The sequence below is a fragment of the Coptis chinensis genome, chromosome 3 (genome assembly GCF_015680905.1).
Source record: "Coptis chinensis isolate HL-2020 chromosome 3, ASM1568090v1, whole genome shotgun sequence".
In the NCBI taxonomy this organism is placed as follows: domain Eukaryota; kingdom Viridiplantae; phylum Streptophyta; class Magnoliopsida; order Ranunculales; family Ranunculaceae; genus Coptis; species Coptis chinensis.
Genome location: NC_141458.1, coordinates 60,348,945 through 60,361,509, shown reverse-complemented (window position 1 = coordinate 60,361,509; position 12,565 = coordinate 60,348,945). Strand labels below are relative to the sequence as shown.

Genomic DNA, 12,565 nt, shown 5'->3' with positions numbered 1-12,565 from the left:
AACACAAAACATGTTTTTAGGTCAATGACAAATTTGTAAATTTTTTTTTTTTTTTTTTTTTGCCCAACACGAAATGGAAGGTGTTTGTAGTGGAAGCCTTAAAAATTACTCAGATGTAAAAATGAAATGACTGCCTTCCATAAAAGTGTTTTAAGTTTAATTATTTTTATTATAATATTTTTTTTGGCATTATATTATACATGGATTACGGCCCAAGGACAAAGCCCAATAATAGTTCCGCTCTAAGTCCATCCTAAATTTTAATTTCGGATTTAAGGAAAGCCGGCCTGATGTAGGGGTGTAATACGGGGCGGGGCGGGTCAACCGCGGGTCAAATAGTAATGGGCGGGGGGGGTCTAGGGATATAAATCCAAATGGTCTCCGGGCGGCGGGCGGGTTAAAGTGTCATGTGTTAGTACCATCACCCGGCATGTTGGGCCAGCTTATGATTCATCTTCACCAAAATTCGAAAGTTGAATTTGAACTTTTGATATTTGCACAATGTTCAAACATGAATATTTGAAATTGATGTTGAACTCATAAGTTTGTGTTTATATCTCCCAAATTTCTACAAAAGTTAAAAGAAAATATAAACAAAATACAAAAATATTAGAGTTAGAGTTTTGAAATGATACGGGTCAACGGGGTTGGGTTAACGACTTTTGACACGGTATGGGTCGGGCGGTTTAACGGGTCGGGTTTGAGCATAGAACCTACACCCATATCCCGACCGCGTAAAAACGGTAGCGGGGCGGGGCGGAACTGTTTTTGGGTCGGTGCGGGTTTGGGTGACGGGTGAAGACCGGGTACCCTACCGGATGACGGGTCAACGGTTTTTTTTTACTCCTAGCTTGATGTAAGCAATTTTCACTAATAATTTCAATTTTAGGACAAATCTTCATTAATAATTTTGGCTCAAGGACAAAACGGGTTGACGTCATCATATGTAAATTACATTGTTTTCTTTTACATATGTAAATTTAAATTTTCATATGAACATATGTACATTTGTATTTACATATGACAAGAGTACTCATATGACAATATACATTTACATTTCTATTTACATATGACTTAGCCCAATTACTTGTATATTATATTGGATAAATAAACTCACTAAAGTTGTTTGAATCGACCAACTATAAATTAATCTTTTGATTGAAAAAAAAAACACGATTTTCTTGAGGCAACATAGAGAAAAAATAAATTATTCTACAAAAATGAACTCTGGCTTTCGAAAGTCTGCCTACTTAATAGCTACTTATAGGAAGTGATTGGATCCCGATTCTTATAAGCATCATTGAAGAAAGATAAGCCTATGAACATGGCAGAGTTACACGCTAGAATCGACAAGTATGTGGAATTGGAGAAAGACTAGTTGGATAGGAGACCCTTCAGCAAAAGAGTGGTTAATAATGTCACTTTCGCACTTAAGGGCAGTAACTGTGGGATTGATGGTGAAGAATAAAAAGGCTTTTAGAAAATTATGAAGGCTCAAAAGTGGTAACTAGAGGAAAACTATCTTTTTGGGTTTTTAAATTTATTTGGCTATATCGCTATAAAAAGGGCCTAAATTCTCTTCTAAGAAATGGTGTGGTGATCAAGCAAGTGGACGTGTGGTCTTTCTATCTGGACATTCTTTGTGTCATCACTCAATAATCATTCAGATGAGGTTCTTGGCTAGATTCTCACAAAATATAGAACTTAATTGTTCTAACATTGTTCTCGGAACTCACTGCTATATACAATCAAATGCTTATGCATGTCATTCATGGAAAAATGCAGAAACTATTGTACGTATATTAGTCTAAGTTCGAAGAACGAATCCTTACTCTATTGCTATAATGAGATTTCTAGACTATTTATTCATCATGGAAAAAGGAAACAAGACTTTTTGTACTAAACAAAAAAAATATTTTTGGCATTTTTTGATTTTTTTTAAGAAATGAAGAAATATACTACTATATCTAATATAAGAAATATATAGTTTTTGCAAAATGTTGTTATATCACCCCTAAATAAAAATATGCTGGACAAAGTATGAAGAGATAAGGAAAGAGATTACCATAGAAACATGAGCAAAAACGGCAATACACCTGTACTCTGTTCATCGTGATGAAAATATACTACCCCCAAATAAGTTTTTTAGGTCAATGACAAACTTGTAAAAAAAATATATTTTTATTTTTGGTCTGCCCAACACGAAATGGAAGGTGCTAGTAGCGGAAGCCTTAAAAATTACTCAGACGTAAAAATGAAATGACTGCCTTCCATAAAAGTGTTTTAAGTTTAATTATTTTTATTATAATATTTTTTTGGCATTATATTATACATGGATTACGGCCCAAGGACAAAGCCCAATAATAGTTCCGCTCTAAGTCCATCCTAAATTTTAATTTCGGATTTAAGGAAAGCCGGCCTGATGTAAGCAATTTTCACTAATAATTTCAATTTTAGGACAAATCTTCATTAATAATTTCGGCTCAAGGACAAAACGGGTTGACGTCATCATATGTAAATTACATTGTTTTCTTTTGCATATGTAAATTTAAATTTTCATATGAACATATGTACATTTGTATTTACATATGACAAGAGTACTCATTTGACAATATACATTTACTTTTGTATTTATATATGACTTAGCCCAATTACTTGTATATTATATTGGATAAATAAAATCACTAAAGTTGTTTGAATTGACCAACTATAAATTATTCTTTTGATTGGAAAAAAAAAAAAACAATTTTCCTGAGGCAACATAAAGAAAAAATAAATTATTCTTCATAAATGAACTCTAGCTTTCGGAAGAGTCTGCCTACTTAATAACCGCTTATAGGAATGGATTGGATCCCGATTCTTATATGTATCATTGAAGAAAGATAAGCCTATGAACATGGCAGAGTTACATGCTAGAATCGACAAGTATGTGGAATTGAAGGAAGACTAGTTGGATAGGAGACCCTTTAGCAATAGAGTGGTTAATAATGTCACTTTCGCTCTTAGGGTCAGTAAATGTGGGATTGATGGTGAAGAATAAAAAGGTTTTTAAAAAATTATAAAGGCTTAAAAGTGGTAATTAACTAGAGGAAAACTATCTTTTTGAGTTTTTAAATTTATTTGGCTATATCGCTCCAAAAAGGGCCTAAATTCTCTCATAGGATAAGGCGTGGTGATCAAGCAAATAGGCGTGTGGTCTTTCTATATGGACATCCTTTGTTTCATCACTCAATAATCATTCAGATGAGGTTTTTGGCTAGATTCTCACAGGATATAGAACTTAATTGTTCTAACCTTGTTCTCGGAATTCACTGCTATATACAATCAAATGCTTATGCATGTCATTCAAGAAAAGATGCAGAAACTATTGTACATATACTAGTTTAAGTTTGAAGAATGAATCCTTACTCTATTGTTATAATGAGATTTCTAGACTATTTATTTATCATGGAAAAAGGAAACAAGACTTTTTGTACTAAACAAAAAAAATATTTTTGGCATTTTTTGAATTTTTTTAAAAAGAAATGAAGAAATATACTAATATATCTAATATAAGAAATGTCTAGTTAGGGGTGACTTCGGATCGGATTAACCTCCTTTGGAATTTTTTCGAATTTTTTTCAGAACCTAATATCCTAGCCAAATCCGATCAAATTTTTTTTCGGATTCAAAATATATTTCCAATTTAAGAACTTTCGGAAATTTCGGAATAACTCGAAAATTTTGAAATACTTGATAAATTTTCAAATCATTGTTGTTATGACAGACGTGGTGGGTGTGATGGTGCTATTCGTTTTTGGGACATATAATAAAGTCTTTAGAGAGTCACTGCAGCGCTCAATCTAGAAACAACAAAATGATGTATACTCAAAGTGGGCACTCAGTAAATAGTTACAAAATATCCAAACTTACCCCATAAAAGGAATCAAGAACACCTTTTTGAAGACAAATTCGATCTAGAAGCCTAACTATAGAAAAAACACAAGGGGGCATATAGTATAAACTATAAAGGGTCCTGTGTAGAATTTATAATAAGAGAAAAAACACAAAGGGGCATATAGTATAAAGGGTTCTGTGTAGAAATCATAATAAGAGACCCCCTAGTCTTGAGCTACACCTAAAGTTGAAGTTAACCATTTAGAGAAAAAACCCATTCAGGAATGCTAGCCTTTACATAACTTCAAAATACCAAAAGCAATATCAAAATCCACCTGAACAATTTTGGATCAGTTCAATATCTACTATGGCAGTATGATATTGTACAAAAATTTAAAACCTATTCAGCCAATGCAACGTCCAAGAAACCATCACAAAATTACAATGTTTCATTAGCCAATGTATGATACTCCAATTCATTTACTCTTCCTATTTATCAAAAGCATCCAGCAGCACCAATGACCTCCATAGCTATTACTCCTATTAGTGTAGCACCTGAAGTCCTGAACACACAAAATTTGTATAAGAATCTACAAACCAAACAAATTTGGATGTTGAACTTAAAATAAAAAACTATACAAAGTAAATATAGAGATTAAAGAAATGAGTTATAAAACTTACAATTAGGATGACTGCCCTTCCAAAATATAATCAAGTAGTTGATCCAATTGACAAAGATCCCAATTTATGCAAAACAACTATAATGACAAAGCAAAACACATAATAAGTTTTAGTAAATAATAATAGAACAAGAACAAAAACCAAATTCAGGTTGAGCATAATATACCTTCCTCAATTTGTTCAAGTGCAGCAAGATTTTCTTCAACCTCAATTGATGACAATGAGGTTCTTAGCCAATCTTGAGCACACACCAAACTTTCCACAACTTTTGGAGTCAAAGAGTTTCGAAATGGATCTAGAATTCGGCCAGCAGTGCTAAAAACACATTCGGAAACAACCGATGTTATAAGAATGGTTAAAATATCACATGCCAACATAGCAAGTGCATGATAAGTTGGAACCATCTCTTTCCACCAAGTTAATACATTAAAAACATTTTTCATCCCCTTCTACAACACTATCATCCAGGAACTTATCCAAATCATTTAAACCTACATTAGCATCCTTCTTCTTCAAATTGCCCTTAAACACGTCTTTAGACAAGAGACGCTTATTCACCTTCCCAATCAGATTACCCCCTCATCATTTAAAATGCTAGATGATTCAATTTCTTTATTAGAAACATATTCTAGTTTATAATGGTTATAAAGACGAGTCATCAAAGCTTTTAACTCATCACGGAATGTCTCCACCAATTTCTTCCTTGCATCATCATCATCATGATCAATTCTTACTAAATAAGTGTCATACCAAAACTCCACATATTGCATTTTATACTGTGGATCCAAAACTATTGCAACAATCAAAATCTGATTTAGAGTTTCAAACTTGCAATACTTATCAAACTTTAAATTCATTTTCCTAGCCATATCACAAAAAAACACATCATCACTAGCTAAATGATCCATGATCAGATCTTTAACTTGTGTTAACTCATCAAAATACATGTTAGAAGTAATATATTTGGAACCGAAAATACGTTTTGTTAGATCATAAATTTTTTCTAAGAAAGCAGGCAAAGCCTTTAGTTTCATCCAATCAATATCCCCCCATTACACCCTGCTTATTTACATTACAATCAAACCTATAATTTGGATTACACTCATCAAACTTATCGAAGACCTTCTCAAAATCCATTGCGGCATTTATCATTAAATAGGTTGAATTCCATCTTGTTTTGACATCTAAACACAATGACTTCTTAGAAGTAACCATCTCCTCCACATAACACTGTTTAAACACTTGCAAGCGTGAAGGACTACTCCTCACATACTTGACACTTCGACGAAGGCGTATGATTGTATCTTGAACCTCCGCAATTCCATCACCAACAACAAGATTAATAACATGCGCAAAACATCTCACATGAAAGAACTCACCACCAAACAACAACCCATTTCTCCTGTTCAATCTTCTTTTCAAGTCCTAAACACATGAATCATTATTTTTTGCATTATCAAGTGTGATGGACATGAAATTTTTTATACCCCACTCTAATAGACACCCATCTATAACCTTGGCAATGGCTTCACTAGTGTGTGGGTGTGGAAGCACTCAAAAATTGATAATCCTTTTGTGAAGCTTCCACTCTTTGTCGATAAAGTGAGCGGTTAAGACCATATACCCCAGATTTTGGATTGAAGTCCACAAATCTATTGTGATGCATACCCTAGAAGGCACCAACTTCATACACTCTTTCAACTTGATTCCTTCTTCATAAAACAACTTTAAGCAATCCTTAGTTATGGCTGTTCTACCAACCACATGACACTTAGGCTGAGCTTCTTCACAAAACAACCTAAAACCTTCATTTTCTACAAAACTAAACAGGAGTTCATCGACAATTACCATTACTGCAAGGGCTTTGCGACACTTTTCTTAGTCAAACCTCCAATTAGTAGGCTGACCTTGTTTAAAAGTAAGTGTTGTTTGAGTTTTGTCTCCTTCATAACTAGGAAACTCTCTACATTTCTTAAGATGATTCCATAATTTGTTGGTTCCATGAGATGAAGGTGCAATAACCAGTTTATGACAATAGTTGCACATACCTGTGCCACTATATTTGTTGGTTCCCTCTGATAGTTGCTTAGCAAAGTGATTCCATACAGCAGAAGGTCCATGGTGTCCAACTAACCCAGACTTTGGACCTGTCTTCTGCTTCTTCTGACTTATAACTCCACTACTAGGAATACTAGCAACTGGACCTGAGTTTTGCTTCTTCTGACTTATAACTTCATCACTACTAGCTACGGGAGTATTGTTCTCACCCATGGCTAACATATATACCTGCACAAGCATATATTATTTCAAACAATTAAACATTTAATTTATTAAATGTCTTCTATAACAAACACCGAACATCATTGTCGAACTAACATAAGATACATCATTGTACTTATTCGAACTATATAGAACTAATAATTATAGTTGAAATCGAATTCTTTTGGTTGGTTGGTGAGCTGAGTCCATCTCATGGCCCATGACATCACAATAGCTAGAAACTAGAGCTATACATTGTTGTATTATTAGCTTGTTAAGAAAAACTAGTTTTGATTATTTACGATTCAGGTACAAACAAACTAAAAAGTAGTTCTGACATTTAAAAAAATAAAGCTTTAGAATGCCAACGGAGAAGTATGGACAAGCTTACTTTACTGAAGGAACACAAACACAAACTGAAAAGAATGAGAGAACTAATGAATTCATTGTGGAAAAACAGGAAAATGTATAACCCTCAAGGCCTCAACCTTGTTTTATTCAAAGTCATCAGTCACGGAATTACTAGTAATTATATTTCCGGAATACTATATCTACAAAGCTATGTATCTTCTATAACAAATAATGAAGATTGTACTATAATAAACAAAGAAATAAACGAAAATACCTTTTGTACTGAATATTGAAACTAGGGGTGTTCACGGTTCGGTTCGGTCCGGTTTATAATGAAAACTTGGCCCGAACCGAATTGATCGGTTCTATAAAATAGCAACCGAAACCGAACTGACAAGTCACTAAAACCGATTAAAAACCAAACCGAAATTCGGTTCGGTTCGGTTATAACTTTCGGTTTTTGGGCTTTGACAACAACTTAACAATTAGTCAGGGGCCCACCGATAGACCCACAAAATGTAGCCATCCAGAGCACCTGTTGAGACCCATGCCTCAGCTACTCTATTTGTAATTTCCTTTTAGCATTACTTTTGGCTTTTTTAAGCAATATGGGACTAAAACAGTTTGTTGTTCCAACTTGCCATTATCACTTTCTCTTCTTCACCAAATTGCAACCCACCAATTTCTAACCCAACACCCATTTCTTTCTTTCTTTTAATACACCATTGTTTTTCCCAATCTCACATAACTTCTACTGTTTCTTTTTTCCATTATATCTAATTCCAATCACATAGTCCATTCTCATCACTTTGGTTGGTAATGTTAATAGTTTGTCAAGTTTTTGAGTTTTGGTATAGTTCCATTCAATTCAATTTTATGAACATGAGATGACTTAAAAGTTAATTGCTCAATCCATGCTCTAATCTACGCTTCATACCTAAATAGTAACTATGGAGTTTTCTCCTTCACTTTCCATTTCTAACCAAGTTTTAATGGTTGATGAGTTGGAATCATAGTTTTTTGAAGTGGGTCATTGTTAGAATTTGAGAAGTTTGTTTTAAATACTTCTAAAACTTTTAGAATTCTTCATGTCTTCATTTTGGATTTATTTTATAAATCAAAATGCTTTTGAGTTAGAGAGAGGAGGGATGCAGGAGTGTGCAAGGTGAAAGAGAGAGTGTGAGAGAGAGTTTCTTGAAGGTGAAACTCTTACCATTTTACTTTAGTCCCATATTCATGGCATATGCCCATCAAATAATATTGGCCCATCTATATGTAGTTGTTCTTAGGTAAAGTTAAGAGTTGGGTGTCCAAGTTGCTGTGCTGACTAAGTTTAGTAAGTCAACATTTATGGGCAGTCAAAAAGAGAAAAATTTAATAATGTGAAATAAGATTAATTTCGGTTCGGTTCGGTTTATAACGGTTAACTGAGGTATGAAACCGAAAACCGCACAAAAATAGTCGGTTCTTAGTATTGAGAACCGAAAACCGAACCGGTTATATTAGAAACCGAAAAAACCGGCCGGTTCGGTCCGGTTCGGTTCGGTTTTTCGGTTTTCGGTTATTTGTGGACAGCCCTAACTGAAACTCAAGAAAGAGAACGAAATCAACTCATCAACAACAAAAGGACAATAATACCACTACCCAAAACGATAAAAGCGGGAAAATCATTAGAAAAATTATATATTTTTTTGATAAAGGACATTAAATATGTTACAAGCTATAGAAAAACACATTACTTGATCATAATCTCCTTCTAACTTGCAACAAATCTAATCTTGATAATTAGAAATTAGATTTTGACTTGGTGAGGGAGAGGAGTGGTATAACACCCCGTGTTTTTATTATACGTATTTTTCTATTTAATTAATTAATTTAATTGTTTATTTTAAAAATTCGTCGGATTGAACTCGGGATACGTGGGCTTGGTTTTGGGCCCGAGTCGGTGTTGGGCTTGGGTTTCGGACCCAAGTATATAAACACATTGTTCTAGAGAATAGGGTTTTAGAAGAGAATAAAATATAAAAAATGGAGGCACAGAAAGAAACTGGTTTGCTGGAGAGGTGGAGCACGACGATTCGGGCTAGGAAAAGTTTTATTCTGAGATCTACCTGGTTCGGAGCGCGCTAAAGGTGAGTAGATTTTTTTTATGTTTTGTTGAATTCGCGTTTACTGTAGATCGTACAGTACTGTTCACTTTCTCATATGCTCTTTTAGTGTATACTGCGTATAAAACTGGACCGGCTGTCTCCGGAAACTTGTCTGTATTCAGTAATACAGCGAGGGTAATAAATCGAGCATGGTTGCTATAAACCATTTTGGTCGACTTATGTTATGGCTATGCGCTTTCGCGTTTTCGCCGAAAACCAAAAGAAACAACTCGCACTATTTTGTTTTGTGTGAATGTAATTGTTTATGTTTACTGTAAATGTTATGGTGGAAACTAGATAAGTATTTATGCGTCTAATTGATGGTATTGACGGCGGTTGATGGTTGTTGGTGTTGGTTGGGTTAAAATTTGTGTGGAGGTTTGAATGGGTACTGTGGAGGCGTGGAATGGTTATTACTGGAGTCGGATCGGCTTGTAAGATATGAGTGGGAAATCTTGTTTTGTTGGTATAGTTGGGTTGGGGTTTTGCTAGGGAGCGAAACCGAACTGTTGGGAGGTGAGTGGTGGTCCGGCGAGCTCTGCGGTGGTGGAGGAAGTGTGGAAGAGACGACCTAGCCTTTGATGGGAAATCGCGTTTTGTTGGTATCATTGTGTAGGGGTTTTTACAGGGAACCAAACCGCTGGGTTCTTTTTGTGTAGAGGTGGCCGGTGGTGGCTGTTGTGGTGGTCGGTGGTGGCTGGAGAATTTGAGAAAATTTGAGAGGAAGGAGATGAACAGTGACCACAATTTGGGCTTGGGCCAAATCGTGGTGGGCTATATGTTTTTGTTTGGTTTTTTTTTAAATTTTAGACTATGGGCTTTTGGCTTTGGGCTTTAGGCTTTGGGCTTTTGGGTTAGAGAAGTTTGAGACTGGTTGACTGCTGTTGACTCTTGACTCTTGGCAGGTCGACTTTGACTTCGACCAGGATGGTTGACTTTGACTTTGACCAGGGTTGACTTTGACAAGTTGACCCGAAAATTTGACTTTTTCCTAAAAAAAAAATATGATTCGGTCTATTAGGATAAGTCTAGGACTATTAGCATGTTTGACTTAGGCTAGAACCTTTATATATACGTGTGTACGTGTATTAAATATTATGTGATTTTGCAATAGTTTATAATATGCAACGTTATGACGCTTAGACATCAATATAATTAATAACGCGTAAATAAAAAATACAGGAATCAAGATACGCATTCGTTATCTTAAATGATATATAAAATAAAGTTCAATAATGCGTAAATAAATTTACCGCACTCTTTTAGAACTCCACGCCTTAAGTTTTGGAATTGAGTTTTTGACTGTTGATGTCATAGGATAGGTGGGCATTTATTGAATGTGCCATAAATGGCCCGTTAGCGTTATCTATGGGTATTCATTGAATGTGCCATGAATGACCCGGGTATTCATTGAATGTGCCATGAATGACCAGATTGTTTGGACTACCCTAGAGAGGAACTAAGGTATTCGCCTTGCGGGTTAGTTGTGTTCCTTGAGTGTACGGGAATGTAGGGTTGGGTATTCCTTGAATGTGGCAGGAATGACCTAAGGTACATCGGTTGTGAAATATGTGTATAAGAAAAGTAATGGATTAATTAATAAGAGAAATTAAATTGATTGTGCGAGTGTGTTTGGGTTTACTTTTGAATACCTAATATAATATCTACATATGATATATAGAAGTTCTAACTTTCTTTTGCAGGAGGGTAGGACTTAATAACATTTTGTGCAGGGACGCGGTCCTACCCTTATACAACGGCGGATATCGGTAAGTGTAATTCAATGGTTTAGATATTAAAAGGAGTTATTAGAATGAGTTAATACAATGGAAGTTAATAAAATGGAAGTTTTGCTTGGGAAGAAACTATGCCGGATGAGATGACGGAACTAACTGTCTTCCAAGCTGAGAATGATTAGGTTATGATAGATTTAAAGTGTTAGTTGGATAAGAAAAGTTTGAAATGTTTATATGTGTTTAGTCTACTCATACCAGCAAATTCAATTTGCTGACCCATGTTTGCTTTGTTTTGGCAACGTGGGTGTGTTCTTGGGAACATAGGTGGAAGGCAGTGGAATCGCGGCGTGTGATTGGGATTCTCGCCTGGAGCAGTCTGAGAGTTTAGTTTATTAGGTATGATCTTTTGGAAGGATGTAATAACGTAGGTTACATTTTCATATGACATGAAATACAATGTTGAAGACATGTTATTCTTAAAGTTTGTTTATGTTTGTATTGGGATGGAAGAAAGTTTTTAATAAAGTGATAGTTGAGGAATTTGGAGTTTTTTTTGTTGTTAAGTTGATCCTGTTGTGATGTGGGTTTTAGGTTTTGACATGTGTTGTATCACCCCGTCATAGCCTGGGTTTTTAGACAATTGAATATAGTGATGTTTGAGATATTTATATTTCAAATATTCATTATTTTAATTGTTTAGAAAATCGGGCTGTGACAAGTGGTGAGTGGGGAAGTGGCGGCTAGGTTATCAGGTTATGTTTTTGTTTTGTTATGTTTTGTTTTAGAAAATGAATGAACGGTCGAGATCTAATTAAGTGGATAGTGAGAGAAGTATATATTTTCGGAATAAATTGGCAATAATATCGGAAATTTCTGATCGGATCGGTTTTTAGAGTTATATCCGAATCCGATCCAATTTTTTTTCGGAATTTTCGGAAATCGGAAAATCGGCCCATGAAAACTACACCTAGAACCAGACCAATTTCGGGTCGGATTTCGAAAAAATCGGAAATTCGGCAAAAAGAGACACCCCTATGTCTAGTGTTTGCAAAATGTTGTTATACCACCCCTAAATAAAAATATGTTAGACAAAGTATGAAGAGATAAGGAAAGAGATTACCATAGAAACATGAGCAAACACGGCAATACACATGTACTCTGTTCTTCATGATGAAAATATACCACCCCCAAATAAGTTTTTTAGGTAAATGACAAACTTGTAAAAAGAAATATTTTTATTTTTGGTCTACCCAACATGAAATGGAAGGTGCTCGTAGCAGAAGCCTTAAAAATTACTCAGATGTAAAAATGAAATGACTGCCTTCCATAAAAGTGTTTTAAGTTTAATTATTTTTATTATAATATTTTTTTGGCATTATATTATACATGGATTACGGCCCAAGGACAAAGCCCAATAATAGTTCCGCTCGAAGTCCATCCTAAATTTTAATTTTGGATTTAAGGAAAGGCAGCCTGATGTTAGCAATTTTCACTAATAATTTCGATTTTAGG

The 12,565-nt window shown here is 34.8% G+C and overlaps 2 long non-coding RNA genes across 2 annotated transcripts; one reads left to right on the top strand and one right to left on the bottom strand.

The window, feature by feature from the left end:
• Positions 1-4,198: 4,198 nt before the first annotated feature.
• LOC147510257 (uncharacterized) lies at positions 4,199-5,540 on the bottom strand. The gene is made up of 3 exons (XR_015218777.1): positions 4,724-5,540; positions 4,558-4,634; positions 4,199-4,439 (listed from the first exon to the last, which is right to left on the bottom strand). It is a non-coding gene; the product is annotated as an uncharacterized LOC147510257 (long non-coding RNA).
• A 3,450-nt stretch (positions 5,541-8,990) lies between these two features.
• On the top strand, positions 8,991-11,593 carry LOC147510256 (uncharacterized). The gene is made up of 2 exons (XR_015218778.1): positions 8,991-9,299; positions 11,378-11,593. It is a non-coding gene; the product is annotated as an uncharacterized LOC147510256 (long non-coding RNA).
• Positions 11,594-12,565: the final 972 nt, after the last annotated feature.